The sequence below is a fragment of the Antechinus flavipes genome, chromosome 3 (genome assembly GCF_016432865.1).
Source record: "Antechinus flavipes isolate AdamAnt ecotype Samford, QLD, Australia chromosome 3, AdamAnt_v2, whole genome shotgun sequence".
NCBI classification, from domain to species: Eukaryota; Metazoa; Chordata; class Mammalia; order Dasyuromorphia; family Dasyuridae; genus Antechinus; species Antechinus flavipes.
In genome coordinates this window covers 438,247,437-438,273,854 of record NC_067400.1, presented here as the reverse complement: position 1 = coordinate 438,273,854, position 26,418 = coordinate 438,247,437, and the positions used below count along the sequence as shown (strand labels likewise).

The following is a 26,418-nucleotide window of genomic DNA, read 5'->3' as shown; positions in this document are numbered from 1 at the left end:
TCCTATTTTTATTCTCTTATCTCTTTACCAAATTGCCTGAAAGATCTATAAATAAAATGAACTATATTTGCTCTGTGGTAACTTTTCTCTTATTCTTGACTTATCCCCAATCCTAAGATTTTATTCCCTTCTTTTTCTTTTGACCCTCCCTTCCCTTCATATTTTTACTCTGATTTTTAGTTTATTTCTGTTCTCCTTGTTAGACTTTTCTCTATCCTCCTTTGTTCTTGTTCTCTTCTATTTCTTTTTTTGAGTTTAATATATTTCTACATCAAGGGGTATATGTGTGTAATTGAGATTTATGCCTACTCTGGAACTAGACTCAATTTTATTAAATAGGTTATTTTTGGTTGTAAGGATGTAATCTGTTCACCTTGGGAATATCAGATTCAAGTTTCTACTCTCCTTTTTTGTGATAATTGCAAAATATTATGATATTCATATGTTGGCTCCTTGGTAGTTGAACTCTTTAGCTCCTTTTAGTATTTTTTTAACCTAGAAACTCTGAATTTTGACTATACCATTCTTGAACATTTTTATCTTGGAATTGATTATTGTTTCCATTTTTACTTTGACCTTTGATTCTGAATTCTAGGCAATTTTCATTTATAATATTGAAATCTAGTGTCTCTCTCTCTCTCTCTCTCTCTCTCTCTCTCTCTCTCTCTGTGTGTGTGTGTGTGTGTGTGTGTATGTGTGTGTGTATTTTTTTTTTTTTTTGGAGGTGGTGGTGTGGTAAAGAGTAATGATTTTTCAGATAATCTGATAACTATCCTCTTGACCTGTTTTCCAGGTCAATTGTTTTTTGATATTATTTTGCTATTTTGTTTTTATGTTTTAATAATATTGTTACATTAACTTGTTTTCTTTATTCATTCTAATTTTCCAGAACATTCAATTCTTAGATAAGATTTTCCATAATCTAACCTAAGGTGTAATTTTTACTTGCCATTCTTTCTTCCTTAGATATTCCATTTTGTATTTCTTGTTTCATTCTTACAGGTACTCTTGTTCTTGGGACCAGGACATTTTTCTCCCTTAAGATGCTTTAATTGATCTTGTTCTGAGGTTACTCTCTTCCTTAAGTATTGATCCAAATTGTGCTATATAGATGTAATGAGATATTATGTTGTAATAAATGTGGAAAGATAATTTCAAGAATCCTGAGTAATATGAACTGACCAAATATAAACTAAACTAAACTAAGAGAACAGTTTATAGAAGGACAACAACATTGTAAAGAAAAGAAACTTGGAAAAACTTAAGACTGTGATTAAAACACTAATTATATAATCCGAGGATCTTTGATGAAGCAGACTCCCTACTTTCCTCCATATGGAAAGATGCCATCTGAAGCATTCTGAGCATGTACCAGACTTCCCATTACATATAAAATTCTTTTTGTTTTCTATGAAGGGAATGAAAATCATCATCATCATCATCTTTTTCTTCTCTTCCTTCTCCTTTACCTTCTTTTTGTGTTTAAATTTAAAAAAAATTTTAAAAGGTAATAAAATTAATTTTAAAAAATCTTAGAGGAGTGACACAAGTGTTCTATCTATAGAAATTCATATGCTTGTTGAATATTTTTTCTATGCTATAGTTGAGAGAATCTCTTTTTTATTAACTGTTGAATGATTTGTCAGTGTCTTACTTTATTCTCACATTGAACCCAAACTGACAAGTATGAATCAGACACACCCATTACAGATACCACTGGAAAGAGAAATTGGAGTGGAAGGTACAGAGAAGGTTAGTGAGCAATTGTTGTACCCCAGGAAAGGGCTCTGGGACATATGAGGTTCTCCCAAATAAAGACTAGTGGGTTTTGACATTGACAATAGAGAGCAGAGGAGTAGCCTGGCTCTGAAACATGATGGCTTATGGCTTAGATCCAGCACTTGGCTGGCACTTTGTGCTTGGCACAAAGGAGGTGTTAACAAATGCTGGCTGATTGACTGATAGGTGACACAAGCACTTGGAAATCCATAGTCTATTATTACAAATCACATACATTCATGGAATACAACTAAAGAGGAAGAAAGAACAGATCTGAGTGACCAGGACAGGATTCAAAGGAGGAAACTTGTAGTCAGGGAGCACAACGATATTACAATGGGAGGCAAAGTATTGGAATTAAAAGTGTGCTGCACTGGGAGTCAGAGGAACTAGGTCAAATCCAGACTCAGCATGCTACTTATTACTTGTATAATCCTAAATCACAGTCTTTCTAGTCCTTAGTTCATTCATCTGTAAAATGATAAGCACAGAACTAAAAGACCTAGAGTAGAGATCAATCATCCTTCTCTCTCTAGCACCATTCTCTTATGGAGCAGTGGGAGATAGAATCGTATAGCAGATGGAGCTAGCAGGAACAACTAAAGGTTCAAATCTCATCACTGACATATATTTAACAATGATTTAACCTAAGTATTTTAGAAAATCAAGGGTGTGCTGAACCAGGTCTGATGCTCAGCAGAGCTGATAAGTTTTCAGGGTAAGCATTTATGCTTAGGAAATCGACAAAAGCTACAAATCAGGGCTTGATTTAGTATCTTGTTGATTGTCTGGATTAAGAAAGTGATAGAGAAAATAATAAAGCAGATCAAATTTAAGTTTTTCCATTTGTATTTTTTTTTTTAGAGAGCTCATTATTAAACAACATTTACCAATACATCCTAGCAGGCAATTCTCTAAGACTGGAAATTATCAAGAAGATGCTGATCTGGATTGGTAGAGGGTACTTGTTCATTTGGATTCTATATATCCGTGAAATCTTGGGTCCAGAACTTCTCCCTGTGGAGAAACAGATATAAGGTAAGTGCCTTGAGGCAGGGAGTCTTTCTTTGTTTTTTATATCTCCACTGTCTTAAACTGTTCCATGATCAGAATAAATACTTAATAAATGTTTAGCTGGATTGAACTGAACAGATACTCTATAGATCCGGGCTTCTCAAACTTTTTCTACTTGTGACCCCTTTTCACTTGAGAAATTTTTATATGATCCCATGTAAATAGGTATATAAAATGGGTACAAATCAAACATTTACTGATAATCATAATTTTGTGACCGTCACATTCAGTTATGAGACACTATATGGGATTGTGAACCACAGTTTTAGACACTGAGCCTAGGTAATTTCCATTTTCAATTTTCATTGACTGTCACAAGCTTGCTAGTTTCTTCAAGGGGCCTAAGACATGGGGAGGAGGGGGAGGATGAACTGGATCATTTTTAGTTGTGCTCTCTTTGGTTCTACCTAATTTTGTTACATTTCAAATATTGGCTCAACAGTCATCTGGGCACCCAAGAAACATGTATTAAACACTATATGCAAAGCCCTATGTGCTAATCACACCACAGCACATAGTGATGAATATTTGGCTTTCAAACCAAAAACAAAAACAACCCACAAAAAAAGAATTCCATTAATAAAAATTGATAGATTGCTAATTATAGCTTTTGTAATTCAGGGATTTAAAAAATAAGGAGCTAGAAAGACAGAACTCCATATTTTAAAATGGATCAAAATGGCTGACTAACTCATTAAAAAAAAAAGAAAAAAAAACTTTTACAGAACTCCAGTCAAGTGGTCTTTTGGCTTTGGTCCTCCAGTGAAAGGGAACATACTCACTCTTTCCTCTCTCCCACTCTGTACCTAGCAGCTCAACTTTTTTTTGCTTAGCTCAAATTGTCAGGAAGTTTCTTTTTGATATCAAATCTTTATTTGCTTTTTCTGTGACTTATTGTCCCTAAATCTGTATATTGGGGCCAAATAGAACCAAACCTAAGACCTTTTATAAAGGACAGTTTTTAAGTACATAAAGATAATTACATCTTCTTGAACTGACTCTCCTCCAAACTAAAAATCCCCTTTTCCTTCTGTGTATCATGTGCCATGGACTTTACCATTCACACACCTCTTCTACTTAGCAGCTTCCCTCTCAAACAGCATCGATTCTATTTTATGTCTTTCACTCATGTCCTTGAATGAGCTGCAATGTTGAACTTTATTCAAAGCATTTGGTATTGCAGCAAACATTGGTTAAACTAAACAAATGTTATTATATTTAAGATAGAACCTGTAAAAAGGAATTGCTTTAGTGGGATAGTGTATTGTTAAGGCCTAACAAACTTGGCAGGGCTTCTCAAGCACTCTTAAAGCAGGGAAAACTGTTGGACCAATAAAGGTCACCTTTCCCTGTATGTCTACTTCCATTTAGATTTATCCCATTTCTTACTAGACCTACTTAAATAATGACTTATCTATTTGGTGAAACATATCAGTATATGATCGAATGTTCTAGTTTGACTGCAAATGACTCTGAGGGAATATAGGAAAGAATATTATGTATAATAGAATGCATTTCTACCAATTGTTTATCTCTTGAAATTTCAATGACTGATGTTAACTGCAAATGCCAGAATTTTCCCAATTGCTTTTATTTTCAGCTGCTGCATAAGTTTTAAAGGTCAATCAACAGAAATAGAAAAGACCCCTTAAAACCCAAACTAATTTTTTTTCATTTAACAGCTATTGATCACATCTCCAACTAACTGTTTAAGTTTTTCCTTAATGTAGCCTCCCACAAAAACATGAATATCTAGAAAAAGAGTTAGAAATGGATATATAAATAGAAAAGGGTAACTAGGGAAGCATTAACAGACAATTTATATTTCATTTTTCCTCTTTATATCTACTAGAAAATGAGTGGAGGAGACATATAATGATGCTTATTCCTCTGGGCAGGTTTTATTCCTAGATCACTCAAAATAATGTTGAATAAAGCATAAGGAATAAGGCACATTGTCCTATATTCTCAGTAGTTACTTGACATCTTCATGATTCTAGGTGCCATGGCTCTGAAACTTTGAGAAAATCAATTAATGAAATCTCTTATAAGTTTGAATTAACCCTTAGTGCAGTTGGGCATTTACCAGCTATCTGAAGGTAACTTCCATTTTCTCTGCTTTTCCTCTGGAGAAGAGAAGGGTAGGGAGTCTTGGAAACTGGAGTGAATGGGGAAGAAGAATGATCTGTCTTCCTTGACCCTTGAAAATTTTTCTTGGTCTTCTTTGGAGAGATAATCCTGGCTTTTGAGAGTGAACTCATTAGGAGTGTAGAGCTAAATTGGTGAAACCGAAAGAGCCATTATCTTTATTCTTCTCTTTACAACATTCTAATATTACATAATTATCATATATCATTGTAGGTTATTTCAAATGAGCAAATAAAAATTGTCTGAATATGGCTTATGACTGGGTTTTGGGGGTAATAATTTAATAACTAGTCATCTGAAAAATAAATGTATAGATATACTTATAAATTTAATCTGCATTATTAACATTTTTTCTAACATCTTTCTAAATCTAGATAGTCAACAAAACAACAAATCAAGTTTTGATTTGTAGCATTTGTCAACTCCTGACATATAAATGTGCAGACAGAAAATTTATTACTGGCTCTTGAAAGTTAGGAGGAGCTGGCTCCAGCACACTCCTGCTTATGCTACTTCACTGTAGCATAAGACCACATATTTAGAGATAAGAGAGACTTCAAAAGTCATCTAGTTTAACCCCCATAATTTTCCAGATAAGGGATCTGAGGCTCAGAGATGCTGTAGCTTGTCCAAGGTCATAAAACTAACAAGTACGGAATTATGATTTTTACCCAGGTCCAAATTCAATGCTTTTTCTGCAGTGTCATGTAGAATATACACTTTTATCCTATTTCAATGGATTTCCTTTTCTACTTACCTTCTGTATTTTCCATGTTCATCTCTTCTCTAAATAATCAGAGTAGCTCTCATCTTCCCTTTGTTCCCACTCAAGAGAAAGGTAGCAACTAAGTGGAGAGAAAGCAAACACTTTTATATCTCCTTGATGGAATTAAAGCAAGGCAGAAAAGATAGTACATAGTTACGGGAAGTTAATGCTAGGTGTCTAATTGAAAAATGTATTGATTTCAACTAGTAAGTAGCCTTTAGTAGAGCTGGAACTTGGGTTAAACACTCAGAAAGGTAATTAACTAATGAGGCAAATAAGTATTGGTAAGCACAACAAGTTAGTAACTTAGGAACTTATAAAAAGGGCTAAATATCCTGGTCTGTCTCCATGCCTATCTTTATTTATGGTGAAAGAAGCCTAAAATTGCATATGTAAACAGAATAGTTTAAGCTAAACTAAAAGTGCTTGTAAAGACCTTCTAAATCAAAGCATGCTGTAAATGCATCTTGCAGGCAGATGATGTCAATGAGCAATCCCATTCCCATTTTTGGACAGGTACTAGCTGTTTTAGCACTGTAAAAAAAAGGAAATGCTAAGTAATTTGCAGGATTTTTTTTTTTAAAAGAAGATATCTTTTGATACCTTGGAGAAATTGTATAATTTTCCCAGATCTCATACAAACTCTCAAGCATTCATCACTTGCCAGAAAAGCTGACATACAGCCTCAACCAATCAATTAACAAGTACTCTTGGGACACTTGACCAAGTATCTGAAATACAAATAAAAAGGAAAATAGTCCTGACTTTCAAAAAGAGTACTTTGTTTTTCCTTTTTCTTTCTGGTTACATATGTACATTAATTTTTCTATTACACATTTCTTTATGAATCATGTTGGGAGAGAAAAATCAGAACAAAAGGGAAAAAGAGATAGAAAAGGAGGGAGAAAGAGAAAGACAGAGAAAGAGAGACATAGAGAGAGGGGGTGAGAAAGAGAAGGAGAAGGCATGTATTGATTTTGTCTCCATAGTTCTCTCTCTGGAGGCAGATAGCATTTTCTGTCCTAAATTTATTGAGATTGCTTTGGCTCATTGAACCATTGAGAAGAACCAAATCTTTCATAGTTGATCATCACACAATCTTGTTATTGTGCACAATGTATTCCTGGTTCTACTTATTTTGGTCAGCATCAGTTCATGTAAATCTTTTCAGGCTTTAAAAGAGAGAACTTTGTAATGGGTGAGAAAACTTGCACATAAAAAAAAAAAAGGAACGAGAAAAGGAATCAGAAGAAAATTTAAGACTGCCATATAAAAAGACTGCTTTAGTAATTTTTGTACCTAGGGCAAGCAGAACAAACTGTGCTTAAAGCATTAGTGACCATCCAATTCCAAGTTGTTGTTGGCAGGGGCATGGCATAGATGGGAAATGAGGTAGAAAGGACATGTAGAAGAGAACTTTATTCTAGCCCACTATTTGATGATAGCTTTCTACTTTAATCATTTATTTTTACTAACTAGATACTAAATTGTGGGTGTTGGAGGACTACAAAGCACTGTCAATACTCTCTATATTCAGTATTCTGGGTCAAAGCTCAAGTCACCCTACTCTGTTATGTCTTTGATCATATGCCATTTGGGAAATTGAAAAGCAAGAATGTAGAAAGAATTTAAGGAGGCACACCAATTCCTCCTTTTACACACTAGGAATATATGGAAGAAGAATGGGCTTAAGAGGTAGAAGATGGTCTTTTTTGGAAGTTTGTGAATCAGTCTCTAAAGAGATTTAAGATACTTCTGAATTAAGATGTCTTGAATTTGAATGATAGCTTAATGAATGCAGTTTCCAAATGGCCAGACTTAATTCCAAATCAGGAAACATCTTGCTGAGAGCTTGATTAAATTAGGTTCTAATCCAAGGGTTCTTAATTTGGAGTTCATATATTTGGTTGGGAATATCATTTAACTATTTCAATATAACTGGCTTCGTTATAATCCTATGTATTTAATTTTATGCATTCAAAAACATTCTGAGAGGGTCCATAAGCTTTACCAGATTACTAGAGACATCCATAATGTACATACAAGTTTGAGAAGTTCTAATATAAAAGGATTCTTAATCCTATATCTTCTTTTTCACTATTTTAAAAAGTTCTACAAAAGTCTAGTTAAATATCCTGGGATTTGCACATGTGCAAAAATGTTGGTGGCAGCCCTTTTTGTAGTGACAAGAAACTGGAAACTGAATTGGAAAGCCCATCAGTTGGAGAATGGCTGAATAAGTTATGGGATATGAATGTTAAGGAATATTATTGTTCTATAAGAAACAATCAACAGGACAATTTTAGAGAAGCCTAGGGAGACTTACATGAACTGATGCTGAGTGAAATGAGCAGAATCAGGAGATCATTGTACACAGCAACAAGAAGATTATTATGAAGGTCAATTCTGATGGATGTGGCTCTTTCCAAAAATGAGATGATTCAGATCATTTTCAATAATCTTGTGATGAAGAGAGCCATATACACCCAGAGAGAGGACTGTGGGAACTGAATGTGGACCACAATATAGCATTTTCACTTTTTCTGTTGTTGTTTGCTTGCATTTTGTTTTCTTTCTCAGTTTTTTTTTTCTTTCTTGATACAATTTTTCTTGTGCAGGAAGATTACTGTATAAATATGTATACATATATTGGGTTTAACATATTTAACATGTATTGGATTGCCTGCCATCTAGGAGAGGGGATCGGGGGAAGGAGAGGAAAATTTGGAATACAAGGTTTTGCAAGGGTCAGTGTTGAAAAATTACCTATGCATATGTTTTGTAAATAAAAAGCTTTAGTAAAATAATTAAAAATTAAAAAAAAATTAAAAACAATAAAAAAAAGTCTTAGAATTTAGGGCCACTCATGCAGCAAATATGATTGTTTCATACCAAAGTTGTTTTACTTGTAGTTTTTTCTGTTTTGTTTTTGTCTGAGTGATCTGTATTGCTATATAATTAGTACTGAACTCACAGGCCAATTTTGCTACTTCACCCTTAGTACTGGCCCCACACACAAAGCAGGGGAGGGGATGGGGATGACCTAGAACATTTGATTGAATTTCATTAAAATTAGGGGACAACAAGAGACAGAATCCAGGTCCATAGAATCAGATCTAAAGCATGGATAATCCAGGAATCATGAAAACCAAATTCTAATCTTGCTTTCAATGTTGATTATCAGTGAAGCTTTATCCAAGGGAGTGATTTTCTTTAAGTTTTGGGATGTGGAAGGAGCAATAATTACATCTACTTGTTACCTACCTTTCTGGGATTTTAAGAGGCTTATTAAAAACACATAGTGAGCACCTGTAGCTCCTTGGGGGGGGGAGGGGGGGAGGGGGAACGCCTTTATAAATTCAAGATGTGTTTATTAGGAGTAATTATTATATTAGTAACAACCCATGGGTTATTAGAATACTAAACAGATCCTGGTGATATTGTAACACACCTGGGGCCATCATTTGAACCCATTCAGTCTCTTTACTTTAGCTTCCTGAAAAAGCAGCTTTTATTACCTGGGTGAAATAATACTTTTTAACCACCCTAAAAACTAGAGAGAATTTTTAAAAAGCTTGATCTTTTTTTCAATTACAAACAGCTGAGGGTGGGGAAACAAAATAAGAAATCAATAGCTTTCTAAACTGTAGGCAAAACTAAAGTAAGGCTCTTACATATTCCCTGAAAAAATATAGAGCAAAGTAAAATCTTGTCTTATCTAGAAGGTAAGTGAGTCAAAGCAGGCCTCCTCAAAGTTTGAGGGGATCATTAAAAAAAAAAAAAGACTGAGTTCAGATAGAATGTTGATTTCAAGTTGCATATTTATGATCAGAATAGGTCATTCAGAATTTGGGTCAAAGTTACCCTGTCTCAGAGGTAGTTAATGACTTTTACTCTGTTCTCAAAGGCTTTTGTTTACTCTTCTGTTAAATAAAAAAAGTGGGGGTGGAAGCAGGAAGGTAATGTTCTGTCTCCATTCTTCTTGTCACAAGGTGATTAGGAGAGAAAGCTGTGTTTCAAACCCCTAGTAGGAAGGATGATACAGACGCATTTTGTCTGCTTCTCTGTTGCAATGCGGCAATGTGCCCAAGTACATGTTGGATCACATAGCCACAGAAAGAAGCATATTAAGTTGCAGGGTTCTACAACCGGTGATTCTCCTGAGTCATATGACAGTTTTTCACACCACAAATGCAGTATTGGAAACCTGTAACATACTAGGGCTATTGGGCCTCTAAGGCAGTTATTCTTGCTTGAGATTGACACAAGTTTATGATCTCATTATGTCTAGGCCCGCCCTCCATTGTTTTAGCAACCTCTCCCAGATTTTCCATTCCATGCTTGTATCTTTTCTGTAATTCCTTCTTGGGAGAATCATCCAGCCACTGGAGTCTTTATTTTGATTCTTTTAATATTTCAAATCTAACTCTAAGGGCCATTCCTCTGTTGTTTCTTAATCTTTACTGCATTACCAGTTTCCATGACAGTTATTACATTTTTTTCCCCTGTTCATTAAAGTTGTGAGAAATTGTCCTATGACTCTGGAGAGAGAATCACCAAAGGTACAACCATTTCTGTTCACGTTATTTGTGTTTAGGATGTTAAGTCTAGAGCTGGAAGGGACCCCAGAGGCCTATCCAATCCCTCCCTTCCTTTTACAAAAAAGGCTCAGAAACTAGGGAATTGCCCAAAGTCAGACAGGTATGAGCAGGAGCAGAATTTGAACCCAACTCTTCTAACTTTAGAGCTGCTGTACTTTCCACCATTCATGCCCTTGATCATGTTTTAATGCTACTTCCTGAACTAGAACATATCTAGATCACAGTTATCATAGAACCACGAATGCAGAACTAGAAAGGACCTCAATCACCATCCACAACTCTCACTTTTCAGAAAGGGAAGCTACATTTACAGACTAAATGTATTTTACCAAATACTTCTGTAGATGCTGCAACCCCTATCTCCTCAGCAACCACTACTACTAAAGAAAAGAAAATTTTGACAACAAAGTCTTTGAACAGTTAAATGATTTAGCATCAAAAATAGATATGTTTTTATTCATAGGAATCACATTTTAAGGGATAAATTACCTCAGCTTTGCTGTTGGACCCTAAGGATCATTAAGCCTTTTTCTTTCTTTTTTTATGTCCATAGTACTTAGTACAATGCTTTGCATATAATTTTGTGCTTTGAAGGGTCAGTGTTGAAAAATTACCCATACATATGTTTTATATATAAAAAGCTGTAATAAAAAAAAAGAAAGAAAAGAAAAGGAGGAGAAAGATAGGATCTTTTTTTATGATAGTGAAAAGGGCTCTTATGGTCAGGAGACCTAGGCTAGAATCTCAATTTTGAAACTTACTAGCTATATGACTGCCATAAAGTCACTTCATTTCCTTAAGCCTGTTTTCCTATCTATAAAGTGAAAATGACAATAATATTTGCAATTTCCTACCTTGGATGACTATTGTGATAAAAAGCATTTTGTAACCTTGGGGGAAAAAATTTGTGTATTGTAATTCATTCATTCTTTCATCCCTTCCTACTATATATTTTTTTATCCTTCATTTCTTATTATTCTCTTACATTAGATGAACCAGAACAAAATTTCACTGCAAGCCTGACTGTTACTTTAAAGATAGTGAGGTTTTGAAAGGACAATGATCTCTTTCCCTTCTATTAAGATGAAAATCATTGTTTAGCACTTTCAAATTACTCAAAGAATGTTACTGTACCAGCTATCTTTTATCTCCTATGTTTATGTTTAAAATATTCTGCCGAACCCTGGTTTTCTCTGTAAGACTCCTTGAAAAACTTCTACTAAAGATTTTTTTTTTCTTCCTGTAGATTGAGTTGATTGTACAGGACAAATTACTGTTGATGGTAAGCCTTTATTTTATATATATTTTGGTATCTCATATTCTAAGATTTCCTTTTCTTTATAGTAGTTAATGGAAAGTTTTGTGTAATTTGTGTAATTCTTGATTTCTTTCTTTTCTATACTTGCAGTTATTTTGCTATTTTTAATAGTAGCTATCTAAGTAGCTTTTCTCATTTTTCAGTCTAGGAATTTTTTTCTTATATTGAGATGTCATTGAGTTTTTTCATGTTGTTGACTACTTGCATAAGGTTGTCCATTTGCTCTAATTTTTTTCCCTTATTTTCCTTATTTTTATTCCTTGTGTTCTAAATCCATTTTTTGATCTTTTGTTTCAGCACTTCTTTAATTTTTTCTATTCTTTTTTGGAGTCTGTCTGACCAGTCCATCCTTTTCTTCTGATTCTCCACTTGTAGTTATTTTCTTCCTATGGAATTTTGACAAAATTCCATAGGAAGAAAATAACTAAAGCTACTTTTCTAGGGTGAGGTTTTATTTACTGCTGTAATTTGGGAACAAAATAATGTTCTGATAAGCCTAAATCCTGCCTGACCTATAGTAAAGAAGTTGTTGGTCTTTGGGGCAAAGCCTTGCCTTCTTGCACAATCCTGGACTGGGATTCAAGTCAGGGCTTTTAGTTGGGGACTGAAAGTGATATTGATGATGAGCCCTGCTTTCTATTGAAGCATAGAACAATTCTTTATAGACTTTTCCAATAGTATTGTTGGCCTTGTGAAGCTAGGTGGCTCAGTAGTTAGAGCACAGGGCCTGGAATCAGACCTGAATTCAAATTTAACCTCAGATATTTGTTAGCTGTGTGACCCTGGACAAGTCACTTAACCCTATTTGCCTCAATTTCCTCATCTGTTAAATGAGTTAGAGAAGGAAATAGCTTCTAGTATCTTTACTAAGAAAACCCCAAAAGGAGTCATGAAGAGTCAGATACTGATTGAATAACACCAATAAGTGTTGGTTTTGATTGTATGGATTATTATTAATATTGTTTAAATTTAGCTTTATGTATCTAGAAAATTATCTAACTCCAAAAGCTTATTATCAAGGTCAGGCTGACTTCAGAGATAATTTAAGAAAACTAGATACATAATTGTAAGGAATGCTTAAATCCCAGTAAGTGACTGTTTTGGGTCCCTTAGGCCTCTTGGAGGAGTTTGTCCAAATAGATTGACTTAACTACTGATATATATCTCAAAATGTTCTTCTCTTGGAGAAGAGCTATTGCCTATAAGAGGCAAATCAGACAAATTTCCTTATGTCCTTTTCTGAACTTTATAATATAACCTCCCAAAGACTTGTGGAAGGAGTTGCTCTCTTTCTAGCTCTTTCTCTCTACCAAATAACTTAATAAATTTCTTTCTAAAACATTTCAGATTTTGGGATTTGCCCTCAAGAACAACGATAGTCTCCTTGCACATTTGCCTATTGGAAATTTGTGACTTCATGTTTAGGCCTTTAGTGTTTCTTGACGTAGGTAGTTTTTCTCAGGATATTCCCAGATTCCTGATCTAGCGTCTATCTGATTTGTTATGTAGTTGTCTATTCAGAGATTTCTAGCTTCAGGCTTAGGTCAAGAATTAGGGCTACCGGAGCTGATACTTACGTTATACTGAACTCCTAGAGCATCTTTAGGTACCAGTGATGCGAGAATGGACTTGGTCTCCTAGAAGGATCTCTTAGTGTTGAAGTGAAAGCCTAGAGCTAGGATTCTTCTTATGTCATGCTACATGGGATAGAAAAACTGAGTTTTAAAACTCTGGGTTTTAAATATAATTTTAAAATAAAAATATTTCATTTGGAACTTTTTTTTAGGTGTTCCCCATATGGGCTGGGTCCCCTTGAAACCCTGCACATCTTAATTAGAAATTCCTTATGCTTTATTTTAGAGGTTTTTCCCTAGAACTCCTAGAATGGAGTGTCTATATCAGATAGTATAACAAAGATCTGACTCTTAAGGGTTAGAGCTGAACTCAGTCCATGTGAGTCCAGAGCAGGAGCTTCTTAGAAGAAGGGTGACCCTTGGCCTTCCTATAATATACACATAAGCTTTAGGTCGGTTGCCATATGACAAACACATTTCTCTGCTATCTGAATGAGGCTAACTAGGTTTTAAAGCCAACACCAAGGCAAAATAAATAAAAAGACAGGTCTTAAATCTTTGTGTTAGTTCGCATTAGCCTGGGGATAATGTACTTTTACTTAACCTTGTTTCTGGAACAGGGACACAAATCATACTAGGATACCCTTCATACCAAAATAGATGTTCTTGGTCTTGGATAAGAACCCTGTTGTCTGATGTCTCCTTTAAGAAGGTCAGCTCCCGGAGGGTAGTGTCTGTGCTGTAGTTATTGTTCCCTAGCAATACATGGACATTCAGTGAATCTTAATCAAAAATAATAGTAGAGACTTAAATTTCTATCTATCAGTAGAAGGTTTGCAAAGTGTTTTCCACATAACAATCCTGGGATTTAGTAATCCATTTGAGAGCTAAGGAAAATGAAGAAAATAGTGGTTGAGGAACTTGGCCAAAGGAATACAGCTAAGAAATATCCGACTTGGGAACTGAATGCTAACTTCCTTACTACTGACTTCTTTTTAGGATCTGGGGAATGAAGAGACTGTTGGTTTGAGAGAATAGAAAAAAAAATTTGAGATTGAATACTTGAGCAAAGGGTTGATTATTAGAAAATAGTTTTCAAAATAGTTATAGCAGCACTTTTAGTGATAGCAAAGAATTAAAAGTAAGTAATTATTAATTAGAGAATAGTTAAACAAGTTTTGACACACAGATGTAATGGAATATTACTATAAGAAACCACAAACATGATGAATACAAGGAAGCATGGGAAAAGTTTAAGGAAAGCTAGATGACCAAGTGAATATAGCATTGGGCCTGAAATCAGGAAGATATGAATACAAATCCAGTCTCAGACACTTACTAGCTGTTTGACCCTTTATTCTTATTTCTTTCCATGATTTCCAATGAGATTATTGATTATTTGTCTCCCCAGAAGAATTTTGCTTTCTATCTTCATGAAGAAATACTTTAGTAGTTTGAGTGATATACTTCCAAATATATATAATAGTTTAGCTAGGATTTAATTTTAATTGTATTGTTATGGGCCAATCATAAGTGATTCATCTTTGCCAATTATTAAGGTCTGTATTTCTGTAAAGAACATTTAGTTGTTATATTCACTTGGTTCTTCTGTAGAATTCCTAAATAGATAACCTCCTAAATTATTTATAGTTTTGTAGCTTTTTTTGAATGGGGTTTCCTAATTTTTTTCCTGCCCTTTTTGGGTAATATACAGAAAAGCTGATAATATGTGTAGGGTTTTTGTATTTTGCCATTTTATTAAAGTTATTATTTCAACTGATTTTTAGTTGGTTCCCTGATTAGAATTTCATGTTATCTGCAAGATTTAGAATTTTTTCCCGTTTTACCTATGGTTATTCTTCCAATTTTTGTCTTATTGTTATGGCTAGCATTTCTAGCACTATATCAAACAATAACAGTAAAAATGGGAAGACCTGCTTTACCGCTGACCTTATTTGAAAGCTTTCTGGTTTGTTTCCATTATATCCTGGCTCTTGGCTTTAAATAGATATTACTTATCATATTAAGGAAAAACACATTTATTCTTACGTTTTCTAAAAAACAGAAAAGATATATTTTGTCAAAATCCTCTTCTGCATCTTTGGTAAAACATTATTCTTATTGGTTTGTTATTCATATAATTTATTATGTTTTTAGTTTTCCTAACACTGAACCAATCTTGAATTCTTGGTAGAAATTGAATTTGATGTTAGCGTATAATCCTTTTTAATATGTTGGTATTCTTTATTTTTTTTTCCCTCAATAGTATTTTATTTTTCCAAATACACATAAAGATAGCTTTCAACATTCATTTTTGTAAGATTTTGTGTTCTAAATTTTTCTCCCTCTGTCTCTTACCTCCCCCCTCCCCAAGACAGCAAGCAATCTGATATCGGTTAAACATGTATAATCCTTTTAAACATATTTCTATATTTGTCATATTGTAAAAGAAAAATCAGACCAAAAGGGGGAAAAAATCTATGAGAAAGAAAAAAACAAACAAACAGTAAAGATGAAAATACTATGTTTTGATCCACATCCAGTCTCCTAGTTCTCTCTCTGGATGTGGATGGCATTTTCCATCCCAAGTCTATTAAAATAGTCTTGAATCACCACATTTCTGTGAAGCAGCCCAGTCCATCATAGTTGATCATCACATACTTTTTTTTTAAATTAAAGCTTTTTACTTCAAAACATATAATCTAGCTGTTGCTGTATACAATGTTGAAGAGACCTTTATTTATTTATTTATTTATTTATTGGTTTTTGCCCATTTGACTCAGCATCCGTTCATGTAAATCCTTTTCTGAAATCAGCCTGCTCCTCATTTCTTATAGAACAAAAATTCCATTACATTTATATACCATAACTTATTCAGCCATTCCCCAACTGATAAATATCCATTCAATTTCCAGTTCCTTGCCACTACCAAAAGAGCTGCTACAAACATTTTTGCAAATATGGGTCCTCCTTCTTCTTTTATGATCTCTTTGGGATACAGACTCAGTAGTGACACTACTATATCAAAGGGCATGCATAGCTTTATAGAACTTTGGGCAAAGTTCCAACTTGCTCTCCAGAAAGGCTGGATCATTTCACAATTCCACTAACAATGTATTAGTGTCCCACTTTTTCCATCTCCCCTCCAATATTTATCATTATCTTTACCTGTGATCCTAGTAAATCTGAGAGGGGTGAAGTGCTACCTCAGAGTTTGTCTTAATTTGTATTTCTCTGATCAATAGTGATTTAGATAATTTTTTTCATATGAGTGTAAATGGCTTTAATTTTCTCATCTGAAAATTTTCTATTCATATCCTTTGATCATTTTTCAATTGGGGAATGACTTGTATTTTTATAAATCTGCCTCAGTTCTCTATAAATTTTAGACATGTGACCTTTATCAGAAACGCTGGTTGTAAAAATCATTTCCCAGCTTTTGGTACAGCTTTTGTTGATATATAGTTTTTGTTCTTTATTTCTTTCTCCTTAGTTTATAAATCAAGATCATATTTGCATGATAGAAATCTGTTAAGAACTTTTATTTTTTATATTTTAGAATACATTTTATATATCAGAATTATTCTTTGAATGTTTGATAAACTTTACTTGTAAATATATCTAGTCCTTTTTTTTCCCTTAGGAATTCACTTATGATATTCAATTCACTATCACCTCCACCCCCTCACCCCCTGATTTTGCTTTTTAATCTATTTCTCATTCTGTTCATATGGGCATTTTATATTTCTATAAATATTTATTTACTTCGTTATCAATTTTGTTGGTATATAATTCAGGAAAATCATTTTCCATAATTTCCTTTATTTGCTCTTTCATTTACCATGAGTTCTCTCCGAACTAATTTGTGATTTGTTTTTTCAAATCTTGACTCTCCCTTAAATTAGTATTTAAGATAGATAAGTTACCTTGTTTGTCCAAGGTGGTAATTTGTTGGGGGAATTCTTAACGATGAATCTAGCTTTCATACCTCATCAATTTAGGGGGAAAAATCTGAAACTAGGTGCTAAAATCACTTCCCATCAATTTATTTCTTTTAGTATTGCCTCTTTCCAAAGAGCTTAGTATACTTAACCAAGGCTTGCAAAGATGTTTGTGAGAATTAGAGGGGCTGGAAGTAAGGTGGAGGGAGAGGGTGTGGCAGGATGTCAAGGAATTACTAGAATCTTTCCCTCCAGGGGAATGGTATGAAAATTGAATTATGGATCCAGTAAAGACCAATCTTTTCTGAATTGTTGATCGATCCAAAATCTACTGACAACACTCTTCCTGAGTGGAATTTCTGAACTGCTTTTACTCTTCATGAATAGGATATTAGGTAGGATGTACCTTAATTCTTCTAAATTCTTATAAGGTGGGGACATTCCCAGAAACCCTCCTCTAGTTGACCCCATAGTTTCCAAATGGAATTCATAACCCACGTTATTCTAAATTTACCATTTTAAAATTATTTTTAGGCCCTAGGAAGCCATCTGGCCAATTCCTAATCACATGTCAGGTTATCTCAGTTATCAGAAACTTGGCTATAGTTAAGGAATGAGGCCGGAGGGAAAGAGGGATTGGTTTATTTTACAATACTGCCTTGAAGACTCTAAACTAATAAAGTTTCCATTAAATAATAAAAAAATTCCCTTGGAGGACATAACAATGAACCAGTATGTCATTTTGTTTTATACCCCCGCTGAGCTATTCCAAGTATGAACTTCAGTTTGTAATCCAAGGAGGACAGATTTAAAGCCTAATATTTTCCCCCTTCATTTCTATTCAACAATTCAACAAACATTCATTAAATTCCTACTGTGTACACTGTGCTAAGCCTAGGGAGACATATAATTTATGTAAGATGGACCCAGCATGAATTATCTTTCTGACAGAAAAATGAAAGGGATTCTCTTTGGAGGCCAAAATGCTTTCATAGAGTGTGGACATCTGCTATACAAAGATTCTTTTACAATAGGATTTGACAAGGTAGATAAAGGAAAACAAAATGCCCTCATTTAAAAAATCAAGAATAAATTAGGATCAGTATCATCCACAATCATGATTTCATTTTTACATTTTGGATGAATTTGATCTTGGTACATGATAAAGTGTAAACATTGGCCAAACATATACATAAAACATTTGCTATGAAGATGTAAAAAAGTTTCCTGACTGTATACAGAAGCAGTGGGAATCCAGAGTTATTACTCTGGATAGCATTACTCCAGATACTGAGATGATAACTGGCTTAATTCTGGGGATATATGTCTCAGAAAGCATCTTTCAGCTTATCTAACCAGTGCTACTTTGACCTCATTTGTCTGGCCTCAAATGCTTAAGGGATAACAGTATCCTTAAGTCCTATGTTTCAGGCAACAAAACTGTGTTCTAGAATCAGTTTTACTCTCATTTTACATCATTAATATCATTTGGAAAGTCTTTTTCAAGAGTCAATTGTGTATATGCCTTTGTTACAGGCATCATATGGACACTAAAGTAAGGAGAACATGTGATCATGCCCTCAAAAATGTGAAAATCTAAAAAAAAAAAAAAATCACACATGCTTTTCTCCATTTTTTTAATTTAAAAAAAAAAAAAAAAGACCTGCCCTTCTGTTCTAACTCACACATAACAGGTATTAGACCCTGGAAAAATTACTTAATTTCTCATTGCCCAGGTAGCTATCTCTAACTCTACATTTCAGAGCAGCTGCTGATCTGTACTAGAAGAAGGAGTCACAGTATTGAGAGTTCCTTATGCCAATGAAATCCTAGATTGGAACCAAAAAGCAAAACAAAACCAAAACCAAACTTTAAGCCCTCATTTAAATGTTTTGAATTTAGAATTTTTTTCTCCTTTAATTTCTGCAAACATGTTTTAAATTTAATTTTTTTTTCAACTGGCTCTTCATCCTAACACTTTGGATGAAAATAATTACCTTACAAAGTTCTCTTTTAATCTTCCTAAGTCACTGTCAAGGAGCCCTGTTTTGACTAGGTTAGAGAAAACATCATTAGAGTGATAATGTGGGTGGTGAAACTCTTAGAGTAGTTTTTGTGAATGGCCCAAGAGTTCTACTTTGTCCTTGTCTTTTTCTATATAAAGAAGAATTCCTTTGGATAACAGATGCTTATATTTTAGTATATATTCACTATCTTCCTTGCTGGAAGCAATATTTATATGTATAATCTCTTCTTTTTTCAACTTCTTGCAAGCTTTTCAACACTTAAAATTCTCATATAGTAGGGGTGAGATTGCAAATATGTATTGCTCTGAACTTCTTAGATTATGCCTTATGTTTTCAAAGGCACCAAAAGATAGGCGAAAGAATTTAAGGCAGAGATTAAGATAATGATGAATATACATCAAAATTCCATAAGAACAAAGATCTCATTAAGGTATTATGGTGTAATAAGAAAAAAAAAAAAACCTTGAATTAAAATAAACAGCAGGAGACTTGAATTTTGATTTTCCATTTGTCTTTTAATGAGTCATGTGATTTTGAATGTCACTTTCCTCTCTGGGCTTCAGTTTTCCTATCTGTATTTATGGACTAGATGATATTTATGATTTCTTCAAGTTCTAAAATTCTATGATTTTGTGTACAGCCTTCCAATGAAGTTAATTTTTTATAGGACAAATATAAAGAGATTACTTTTACCCATTACAGCCTGAGATAATTAAATCAGGTCTTTTTAGGATGAATCTTATACCAGTACTCAGTGAGTTGTGGTCCAATATTGGGATAAAATGAATCGTTGAATAGTTAACAAAACGTGTTTTATGATGCCCTAACATTGTAAGGTTCTGCAATAACAATAAAGTGGTATTTACTTTCTCAACATAAGGTTTTCCTTATCACTATATAGAAACTCATGAGGTTGACAGTGGTGTATGGTAACTTGATCTTTAGGCATTCACATGAGTGGGACATTTTAGGCCTTAGGTCACCAAGAAACTGTGTCAAAGGAGGCAGGGGCCAATTAGGTTCTATCAACAGTATGTTAACTTTTAATGAAAAACCCCAACACAGAGCATGTCCCGGGAGATGCTCCCAGTTCTCTCAGCTAGGCTGTCAATGGGTATATGCATATCCTCTAGTGGGAGATAAAAATCAAAGTCTCAAACAAAGGCTCATGATCTGGAACTTCATCAGAATTATTAGACAACTCTCCTTATTAGTATCCTAATAGGATTTCTAGTCTTCTGAAAAGGTCATGCAATATGCTGGTCCCTTAAAAGTAAATTAACTTAGGCTCAAAGGGACTTAACAACAGAGGTTTTACAATTTTTTGTCATGTGAAACTCAGACTCTAACCCTAAGTCTTCTTGTGTGAAAGAAGAAAAACAAACAAAAACAACTAGATGTCTGAAAAAAAATTGATATCCTATATCAGAATAAACACATTATCATTCCGAAGGTTATAGCATACTTTTGATGACAGGAAAATGTTAAATTACTTATTTGACTCTTTACCATATTCCCATGCTTCTCCATTGTTCCTAATTCAGTTTTTCTTAATAGCAATATATTAATAAAAAAACAGCACCTGAATATTTTACATGTATGAAATTTCTGAAAGCTTATGGTGCTAATGTAGTATACTTAACTCTGGAAGGCAGGTCCTGAATTGATGATAATCTTTTTCTCAGCATTTCCCTGCTAATGAAAAGAAATTACCTGTAGGGATATGACAAAGGCTGTTTCTTAACACAATTTACACCTTCAGATCACCCAAGTTAGAAAGATCAAGACATTCTGCTCCTGGCAAATATCCCAAATTCCAAGAACAACAATTCAGAGGAATTTACTCACATAAACATTAAGCTTATAATATAAAATTGTATGCTACTTTAAGGACCTTTTTCGTGAACTATGTAGATGAAAAAGTTTAAAATGCTATTTTTAATATTACAAGAACTCATTTTTGATGGAATAAATGGCCTTTTGATTTTACAAATTTTAACATAGTTTAAGATAGTATGCAATTCAAAAATTTCTAGATTAGTCTACTAAATATATATATGTATATATACATATATATACATATATATATTTACTCAGTCACTCTGATTTGATTAGATTTGTCAGCAATAACATTCTTTTCTGCCTAATGAATGGAATTAACATGTTAGTACAACTATTTTCACTCCATTGTTGTTAAACAAGGTAATTTGCTATTACTGACTAGTTAAATTCACCACATTCAACTGGAGGGTCTCCTTGATTTTTCCTGAGCTGCTAAATATATCTCCCCACAAAAGATACTATTTTATTTTGCATATAGTCATAGCTGTATGTGTTGTCTTTCCCATTGGAATGTAAGTTCTTGAGAGCATGGAATATTTCACTTTTTGTCTTTGAATACTGTCTAGCACATAGTAGGTGGTCAATATATGATTGAACAGTTAAAGAATAGGGGAAGGGAAAATTAATATTGCCAGTGAGGTATTTGTAAACTCATAGAGTTGACCAAGTTTGTTTTCTCATCAAAATTTTCAAGTGACTACCTGCCCTTTGCTCTTCCCTAACCTCTTACAGGTCTCTCCATTTCCTCCACCACTACATTATTCTTCCCCATTCAAGCTGTTCTCTGCACTGTTACGTTGAAGGACTCTTCCTTTGGAGCACATTTTATTTAGATCATTTTCTTTTGCATCAATAGCTTATGTCCCTTCTCTTTGGGAAGGAAGGAGATAAATTTTTACTGAGGAATACTAATCTTTTGTTAATTTGTTAAGAGCTAAATGGATCAGATGATGAGGCAGAAAAAATGTTAGAAATGATAGGAACAAAAGAACCTGCTCACACAAAGATGAGGAAATGATTGCTTGAAAAGCTTTCTTCTATTTTCCATTATTTTGGGAATGGGAGAAACAAGTTATTTCTAAAACTACATTCCAAATCTCAGTAATTCCAATGGGATGCCCAAACTCTTTTATCATGATGATGGATTTTTTAAAAATCTCAGACCTTAGGGGGAGGGGATGGGTAATTGAAAGGACACTGACCTGTAAAATAGGAAATTTCAATATGGGAATTAACATTACGTGCAACTTAGCAATAAGACTTTAGAGAGCTGTCAGGAGATACTGAGAAGTTAAAAGATTTGCCTAAAACAAAGGCAAAAGTGGTAGAATTTGAATACAAGTTTCCCATGGTCTGCTTCTTATCTGATAATATTAGTTAAAATGAAAGATTTAGGTAAGTAATTACCCCTTTCTCCCATGCAGGTTCGGCTCAGATGAACATTTGAACTGCATTCTTCTGTATGCCTTTGACTTGCATGCTCTTCTGCAAGACATTCTTTTTTTTTTTTTTCACCCTCCAATTCCCTCCCCAAATGTGGCCACTATTGCTTACTACTAGAGTCATGTGGCTAGCATTTTGAGGTTTGGGGAAGCAAGGTGATCTATAAATAGAACAGCCAAAGATTTTGAGCTGAACCCTACCTGTGGCTGACTTCCCATCTGCTTCCCTACCCTGTTGAAGGCTCCAACAAGTGGAGCTGGGCATGCTCAGTGGGCAAGGTAGGTTTTAGGGGTACAAAAAAGGAAGCTTGTGGCTTTAGTGACAGAGGTCTTTCCTTGGTCCTCCCCTGCCTTAAAGTGGGCCTCAGGATATCCTTGTCCAAAGCCTCACTCCCTGATGCACTGGCCTGGTGTTTTCTGCGTGCTTGGTATTGGCATTTAGGCGTGTGTCAGGAGTCTGGGGGCACGCCTCCAAGGGCGCCGTGGTTGGGGGATGAGGTGGGTGAGGGGCATTGAGGAAATGGTTTTGGGCTCTTGAGCAACGGGGTCTCCTCCTGCCTCGTAGACTTGCTTCGTGCTGCCTGGGAAGCATGCTCACTGGAGGCTACTAAGCAGGAAGGCTGGAACCCAGGAGTGGGCAGCGAGAAATCAGGTAAGCGAATCGGGGCCTCCTTCCGCCTCTACTAGTTTCATGGATGTCTCCTTTGCTGGCGTCGATGGAGCTGGCTCCAGCATTCTCGAGTGTCTTTTCCTTAGCCCAGGGGAAGCCCGATTTGGGAGGGGGGAAAGGAGGCACCTTTTCAGCAGTCTCCTCCCACCTCCCAGCAACCTGGGGGCCGCACTCTAGGCCTAACCAGCTTGCTTGCTGGCATCAGGAGGAATTGCCAGACAGACTTTCTCCGTTGGCAAGATCCGGCTGGTAGGATAACGGGGTCAGGCGCGCATCCCCGCCTCTAGCTAGAAGCTGGAGAGCACCGTAGCTGCTCCGCAAGAGGCTAGGGTGCGCCAGTGGGAAGGAGGGCTCCATTGGATCTGTTCTGGCCCGGCCCCACCCGGCGGGACCCGTGTCCGGGTCTGGCCGCTTTCATTGGGCGGAGGAGAGTTTGCTAGCTTCGGCTCCCCGATCCCTCCTCCCCCATTTTCCCCGCGACTTCCGTGTTTCCCCAGCTGGGAGAATTTGCCGCGTAGAGGCAGTGGGCAAGGGACTGAGGCGGTAGTGCCAGTCCTTCAAGGGGAGGAATAGAAGAGGGTGGGGGAGGGCGCAGAGGAGGAGGAAGAGAGGGAGGAGGAAATTAGCCTAGCGTGGGGGTGGGGTATTCCTCGGTGGGAGAGGCTTGGCTGGAAGCATCAGATTACACTTGATCAGCCTGTCCCGGGTTGATCTCCCCGACCTATTCCTTCCTGGCCTCCCCCACTGACTGCCAGTTTCTCCGACTTGTTAGTAGCCGGGTTGTACCTGATTAGAGTTGCTAAGCAAAATCACTTCCCTGGCGTTAGGAACAAGAGTCTCCTGCTCCCTACTCTGTTTCAAGAGGATCAGCCTTAAGAGGTGTGTGTGTGTGTATGTATATGTGTGTGTGTGTGTGTGTGTGTGTATGTATATGTGTGTGTGTGTGTGTGTGCTTTTGTGTGTATCTTTGCCGGTTTCCCAAAGGTGTTTATTGGACTAGATCTGATTTCCTTTTCTCTCCCTGGTTTTATTCTTCAATTGGGAGTGAACTGAGGTAAGGAAGGTATTATAGTTTTCGAATGAGCCACCTTAGAGAGAATATAGTTTTTCAGGGCTCAGTTAAACTTTTTTTCTTACTTTTTCAGTGAAGTAGCAAACTTTCTCTGGAGATTGTGTATTTGCAGAAAGTTTGATTTCTACATTAAAGTTTTGCTTTAACCTCGATGAATGCCTCTTAAATACTGAGAAGTGTGGGTGGTTTTGCTTTCAGAAGCAAATTAGGATGAAAGAGGACCCAAGACTTTTTAAGGGTCTAAATTGTGTAGGGTTGGAGTCTTTCCTGAGATTCCGCTCTCTCCCCCCTTGCAGGAAAGCGGTGGAACAAAAATATTTGCATAAAGTTCTGTTGGTTTGGAGAAAATCTCTGTGAATGAAGTGTGTTTACTCGCTTGAGAATGTGTTCTATAACCTGCTTCCTTCCTATTACAGACTTATTAAAGGGGTCACGTCCATTTAGCACTTAAAGAATTACAATGATTTACGAGCAGTAAATCTGGCTTAAAAAACATAAACAAAAACAAAAATCAAACTTTATACTACAGGTGCTCAACTTCTTAAATATGGTTCAATAGTAAACAGTTTCAGAAAAGGGAGGAGCCAGCCATGCCTTACACAGAGACACTGTCCAAATACTGATTTACCTTAATTCCCCTCAAATCAAAATGGAAAGAGAAGGCAAGAAAGATTTTTAAGTCGCCTTAAAGCACTAGAAAGGTAGTTTGTGGTGGTGATAAAAATTCCTGTCACTTATGCTTTACACACTTAAAAAATGTCGACAAACTAATTCAAAACCTAGAATTTTCACTGAATGTAAAAGATCAAACTAGCATAAGGGGTTATATTTTATATGGTCAAGAATTATAATTTAAATTGCAGGGAGGGAAATGTGGATTATTCTAAACAAGTAAAGAAAAGGGGTAAACCACTGCTGTAACATGAACTCTTGTTTAGAGTAGATAGTGCCAGTGACTTTGCATTTCCATAGGTTGACAAGTGTAAGGGAAATAGAAACTTCTTTTTATAGTTTGATAGTGTCACAATAGTTCTATCATATGCATACGGTGCATTTCCTGGTAATTAATGACAAGTCATTTCATCTCTCTTCCTTGACTTTTGGGGCTTATTTTGGACCCATCACCCACTATCTAAAAATTCACAACTGGAAAGTCATTAATACTATGTGTAGTATGAAAAACTATGTGGAAAGTGAAACTACTGGACTTGATAGTTCCCCCCACCCATGTTTCTTGTAATCTATGTCAAGTTACAACACTACCTTCAGAACTTTTACATATTTACTATTCAAATATGGCAACATACTTGTTTAGGATCACATAGCTACTAAGATTGAATGTTAACATATATCCTCCATCCCCATGGGGTTTTATAGTTAAGTTATCTTTTGGAACTTGGATTACAATAACGTTTTACATTCTGTTCCTAGTCTGTATTATTAATCTCCAGAGTTTTCTATGTTGTGTTAACATTTTGCTTCTTGAACCTCAGGGAAAGCTTGTAACATATACCTGGTATAAGAGGGAGCCAAACTATCTCTAAAGAATCAGTTGGTATCCTGTTTTATTTTTTGTGACTTATTTATTACCCCCTTTACTATGTTGTATTAGGAATGGATGTAATTAGCAAATTTTTGTTGGCATGTAACTAGTATTGGTAATTTTAAAATGTTTCATTCTATGTAAAGATGTTGCATCTTTAGGGTCAAAGAAAAGACTATTTGAAACAGTTGATGTAGTTATATCTCAATCCGTCTTAAGTTATGTAGAGTTTGTAGTTGATAGGCAAGAAAAAAAGCCAATGATTTTAATTCCTTGGATTATGATTCTATTTTTCTGCATCTTTATTTGTAATTTGGCAAATTAGCCTATTGGATTTTTCAAATTCTATATTCTTCTTTCTCCATCTTGACTTATGGGATTAATTTAGTTGTCTGCAAAGTTATCCTAAGGTTTTAGGAAATAATATTAGATTTTATCAGCTTTGGAAGTCATATGTATTAACGATACTTTTAAATTAGCCAATAAGTATTTGAGTGTCCCTTTGTCTAGGCAATGAGCCAGGGTGACAATCCCAGCAGTTGAGCAGTTTCCAGAATAGTTAGGGAGAGACAACATAAGCACATACCTGAAACAATTAGAGAGGAAAATCCAACTTCTTTA

The 26,418-nt window shown here is 35.3% G+C and overlaps 1 protein-coding gene across 3 annotated transcripts in view; it reads left to right on the top strand.

The window, feature by feature from the left end:
* Positions 1-22,820: 22,820 nt before the first annotated feature.
* GPD2 (glycerol-3-phosphate dehydrogenase 2) overlaps positions 22,821-26,418 on the top strand; it is a 185,881-nt gene continuing 182,283 nt past the window's right edge. Inside the window, exon 1 of one of the 3 annotated variants that reach the window (XM_051986359.1) lies at positions 22,821-23,164. The gene's annotated coding sequence lies outside the window, so the exon portion shown is untranslated. Of the gene's footprint in view, positions 23,165-23,863; positions 24,062-26,418 lie in introns of those variants that run through there. The other 2 variants (XM_051986360.1, XM_051986356.1) reach the window with 2 other exon arrangements.